General features: G+C 42.3%; 1 pseudogene; it reads left to right on the top strand.

The window, feature by feature from the left end:
• The first annotated feature begins 241 nt into the window (after positions 1-241).
• On the top strand, positions 242-4628 carry LOC131260056 (nose resistant to fluoxetine protein 6-like; annotated as a pseudogene).
• The last annotated feature ends 681 nt before the right edge of the window (positions 4629-5309 follow it).

The following is a 5309-nucleotide window of genomic DNA, read 5'->3' as shown; positions in this document are numbered from 1 at the left end:
TTCATCTCATCCGACTCTGTTTTATTATTTTTTTCAGCCGTTTTTGTTAAAATGCGAGGCATTTTCGTCGAAAAGCGCAAAAGCACGTGCTTTACTACAGTACTGTGCACAAATGGTATTTATTTATTTATTTATTTATTTATTTATTTATTTATCTCGGAGCGCCGGTACTTTAGTGATTGGACTATCCGAGAAGAACGCAGTGCGCGCCCGTATGCTGCAGCGCGGAACTTGTCAGAACATGGAATACTACAAACGACTGAGGACACCGCAAACCCAACTCTTCGAGAGTAAGAAGCGTCGCTTCGAGGAGTCGGATGAACAACTGATGGAGCAGCTACAGGATGTTGAAGAAGACACAAGGCGGCTTTACGCCAAACGTCGCAATGTGGAAATAAGCTGTGATGAAAGGTGGAAGTGCTACTTTAACGGACACCTAGACGGGGCAGAATTAGGAGAGTCCAGCAGCGGCACAGGCAGAATCGAGCAGCACATAAGCCAGATGACGATGTGCTCCCACCATTCTTGGACGAAGTCAAGAAGGAAGGGTGACAGAATGGACTGTGCCAACTTTCGAGCCATCAATCGCCTACAAAATCCTATCCCAGATACTCTTCTGCAGACTCGCACCCCTTGCTATATCCACCCCCGACCAGATCTTCACTCTACGGCAGATCCTCCAGAAGTGCCACAAGCACCAGTTCCCGTTACTTTTGGAGTCCGCCCACGTATTTGCATGGTGCAATGCTATATAAGCAAACGGCTGACCACCGATCTATAATATACCGTCTTTCGGTCAGAGAAACTTTCTTCGGAGAGAGCTCTCGTCCGACTAGGAAATGTCGTGACACATTGAAAAAAAAATTAAAAAAAAAAGAATGTTATGTAGGGAGGAACAAAACACACTCATGTGTATGTTGGTGAAAGATGCATCCAACCAAATAAAATGCGATGTTCCGTCGTTCTCTACCATGTGTTAAAACGATTTCGCTAGCCCATAAACTAATAAATAGTTTTACATAAAGAGATACCTATAAAATGCTTTTCGAACGGCGAATATCATTCACTCGTTTGATTTCACTGCAAGCTCCACAGAATATGACGATAGGAGAGTAGGCGATGAACCCGGCGTATAACTGTACCCATATAAAAATGCACACTTTTTGTGAAAAACTGGTTTTTGTTATCATAGCATACGACTCATCGCCCACTTCAATGTTATCTGATCAGTGAATATCAGAGCTTCCGAACACAAGGTTCGCCCCGGACGGACGCTAGTTCCTGAGTGTGTGAAGAATTTTGTAGCATTTTGAGATGGAAAAGAACGTGTTTCTAGTATTTTTAATCCTCCTATCAGTGGTTCGACCGCAACAAGTTGTAGCTAGCAATGTACAACCTGATCGCAATTTTGTGGGTCGCAAATGGGGTCTCATTCGTCTTCCACCAATTTTTATGTACGATGATTTGGCGCAATGCGAGGCACACAACTCCGTGTACTGCTACGCCCGTACCATCCTGCGAGTGGATCGCTTTCCGAATGGATACGTCCTACCGGATACCGAAGTAAGTTGTGACAATCATGACGTTCATGAAAAGTGCGAAACAAAATGTGTGAAAGTGCTCAATGTGCCCAAATTCGATGCTTACTATTCCGTTAGAGCACGTCCCGTATCGTGTACAACCACCGGGTGCAGTTTCTGGCGATAGGAGTCTGTCTGCACAATTGCGAGGAAGAGCTACGACACTTAAGTACAACCGAGAAGGCAGCTTTGTATCAATCAAAAATCCCGGTCAATTTTACCGTAAGTATAAGAGAAAATGCGAAAAAAGCAAATACTCAAATACCAAAAAAGCACATCAGCAGTGCGAGATAAGAATATCTTCCGATCGAACTAAGTTGATTTTACTGTACTTTTTATCGCCTAACTACACTATAGCCTATCTACACAATCACTATTTTATAGCCTAACTATACTAACCCTACCAATCGCTTTTTATACCTGTTTTATCTCTCTTTTATTAGTGTTACATAGCTTCGACATGGACCAATAGCTGATGTGATGCAGAAACATTTCATTTGTTTCTTGTATAGTCTTTGATTTTTTTCTGAAAATTTAACAACTTTTTCAAAGTTTCAAACTTGTGCTATTGACCAATTCATTAGCTCAAAAGAGCTGTGAAAGTTCATATTCCGTTTCATTGATATGGAGAGCTGCAGGCTTAATTTAGAGATCAATTTAAACAGGTTTAATTTTTGTCAAAAAAATGATGAGGTGGATCCAAGACGTGACGCAAAATTAAATAATTTTACATTAAAATACTCCAATCTTAATGCAATAACACATCTCCAACCAATTAATACTAGTAGAAGTGTGTCCGCTCTCAAAACATCAAAAGGAACATCAAATTGACCCATGATAGTGCAATCAGTGTTAACCGATAATTTTTATCATTTGTCATCAAATGTAATTAGGACTGCTGCAAAAGCTGGGATGAGGAAGTACACCCATTTTCACCTCGCATGCATACACGCACACCCCTCGCCACATGGAAATCTAATCTTATTATCTCATTTAAAAATTAGTCTCTTATTCCAAACGAGCTGTTTCCAACGATGGATAACGATAAGAGCAAATACGAGACGCTGGTGAACACTTGTGTGAACCGACGGTTAAGTGTGGAGTACAATATGTCCGGTTACACTGCGCTAGAGTATTGCCGCCCTCGTATGATTAAAGTGGCTCGATCGTTCGGTAAGCAAAACGGGAAAGCAAACCGGGTTGACCAAAGGAGTAGAGCTGTTTGTTCGTGTTACATGGGCATTGCATATTTTTATCATAAAATAGATTTGTTGGAAATACTGTTCATCGCCGTATCCGTGGGCTTCATAGGAGCGTTACTCATCTCTACAGTGTTAGATGCTTGTGGTGTTCGACCAGGTAATGTGCACTCAAGTCTTCTTGAGCCAACTAATGCATTTGTTCCTTCTTAGAGAGTTCTGTAGTCTCGGCATTTTCCATCCGGAAAAATTGGAACCGGCTGATGGGCGAACAGACGTCATCCTTACACCTTGATTTGCTCTACATCGACGGGCTTCGTGTGATCGTTAATCACCTAGTGATCGTGCTGCACAGCTTTCTAGTCGCCGGTGTGATTCCCACGAAGAACTACCAAGACTTGGAAGATCTACTAGCCTACCATGGCTTGCAGGCTTACTTATCCTGCAGCGCGTTTCTGGTGCAAATCTTCTTCACTATCAGTGGTTACCTGCTGACCGTGAACTTCTTACGTGATGCCAGTCGAGTACCAATCAATGCCAAGTATATCGCCAACAAACTTTTGAGTCGCCTGGTGCGGCTGATGCCGGTCTACGGCTACTTCCTACTCTTCTCCGTCAGCCTGAACCGTCGGTTCGACGTCAACGAGATCGGCTTCCGATTATTCACGGCGGAAAACGCCATCTGCCGTCAGAACTGGTGGGCCAATCTCCTATTCGTGAATAACTTCTCTTGGCCTCGGGAGCTGTGCCTTATCCACACGTGGTACCTTGCGGCCGACCTGCAGCTATTTCTGATGGCCCTAGCGGTGCTACTTGTGATCCATCGTTGGCCACGAGTCGCTGGATTTTTGTTCGTTTCCGGCGTGATCCTCTCGCTCTGGGTACCGGCCTATATCACACACCAGCACAAGCTGCATCCGGTGCTGCCATCAAAATTCAGGTGTGGTTAACCATAAATTTTCCGTAACCAATTTCACCTTTGTTCCAAATCTTTCTCAGTGAGGCAAAGTTTTTGGCCATGTACGAACCATGGGTGAGGCATCTTTATCTTCCGAGCTATGCAAACACCGGATGCTATCTGTTTGGGATCATCGCTGGATACCTTTACCACCAGACGACCACCAACAATCTGCAGCTCGGAAAATCACCGGTAGAAACACTCTTGAACTTGCTTGCCTAACCCACAACCATTCCAATCGTCTTATGCTGGTTTATTCAATTTTAGGTTTACCGTTTGGCCGACAAAATGGTGACTCCGGTTCTACTGATGGTGATAGTTTCTAGCTGTTTATGGTACAATTTCGACGTTCCTAAACCTTCCGTCTGGGTTTCGATGTACTGTGCGCTGTTCAGAAATATAATCGGCATTTTTGTGGCACTCTGTTTTCTGCGCAACATCAACACTCCTAAAGGTAAGAATGTTTGAGTCAGCAAGCAGAAGTATCGAACTCTTTCAACAAGTCCACAAATGTTTAAGTTTAAAATTCAAACGAGGTTGAGAACATTGATGATGGAAATATATTTTCAAAGATTAAATTCCTACCTTCACATCCTTCCAGGACTCCTAAGATCAATCTGGAGCTCAAAACCGTTCGTCACGCTTGGAAAACTCACCTACAGCGTTTATATCTTGCATGACGTTGTGATGCGGTTCGAGCTGCTGCAGGTGCGGATAGGCGCCGTGTTCAGCGCGTCAAAGTTCATAGGCTACATATATTTCGTGAATGCGGCATCTTTCATCGGTGGACTGATAGTTTTTATGGCCATAGAACAGCCTTTGATACAGCTGCTGAAGCCTCTCGTCAACAGGGCGTATCCAGTCCAGGTTCACAAGTCAAAGAATAACTAAGTCAAATTAAAATTCGTTCCACCAGTCGAGTGAAGGATGGTTGCTTGTGTTGTGATGAGGCTATTTTAGAAACTGCTGTATTTTTAATGAGGTATTTTATTTTAATTTATTTTTCTGGTAATGGGAAACGTATATATAAAGATAAATATACTTAGATATAAAAACTTGGGAAAATTAAAATAGACTATTTATATCAGGTGTCGGCAAAGTCCGGCCTGCGGGCCGCCACCTCAAATCCTTCCCACCAACTGATTTTATCGGACCCGTAAGAAAACTTGAGTGCTTTATACAAAAACACATTTCCATTTTTACCGGATTTGGTCATGATGTCAAGTTTTTTCCTCCCAAAATTAAAGATTAAAATTGTTGAACGAGGTGTTCCTGGTATAAGTTTTTTTTTAAAACCCATTTATAGTCCTACCTGTTCGGCAAAAACGGCTCAAAAATGGTTACTTTGTTCTTTTACATTTTGGTATAGCGTTTTTGCTATACACCGAGCTAGCGGAATTATGAAGAAAATCATCGAAAAACTAAAAACGTCAAAAGATAGTCAACAAATATACAAAAAAGTCACAGTTTACGGATTTGCAAAAACTGCAAACAAAACTTTTCAAAAATAGTGAAGTTACACCGTTTTACAAGCAGGGGTCAAAATGACCCTTAAAAAGCATTCTAGGTATA

The sequence above is a fragment of the Anopheles coustani genome, chromosome 3, assembly GCF_943734705.1.
Source record: "Anopheles coustani chromosome 3, idAnoCousDA_361_x.2, whole genome shotgun sequence".
Lineage (NCBI taxonomy): Eukaryota > Metazoa > Arthropoda > Insecta > Diptera > Culicidae > Anopheles > Anopheles coustani.
The sequence above is the reverse complement of the archived record's forward strand: the minus strand, read 5'-3'. Positions and strand labels throughout refer to the sequence as shown.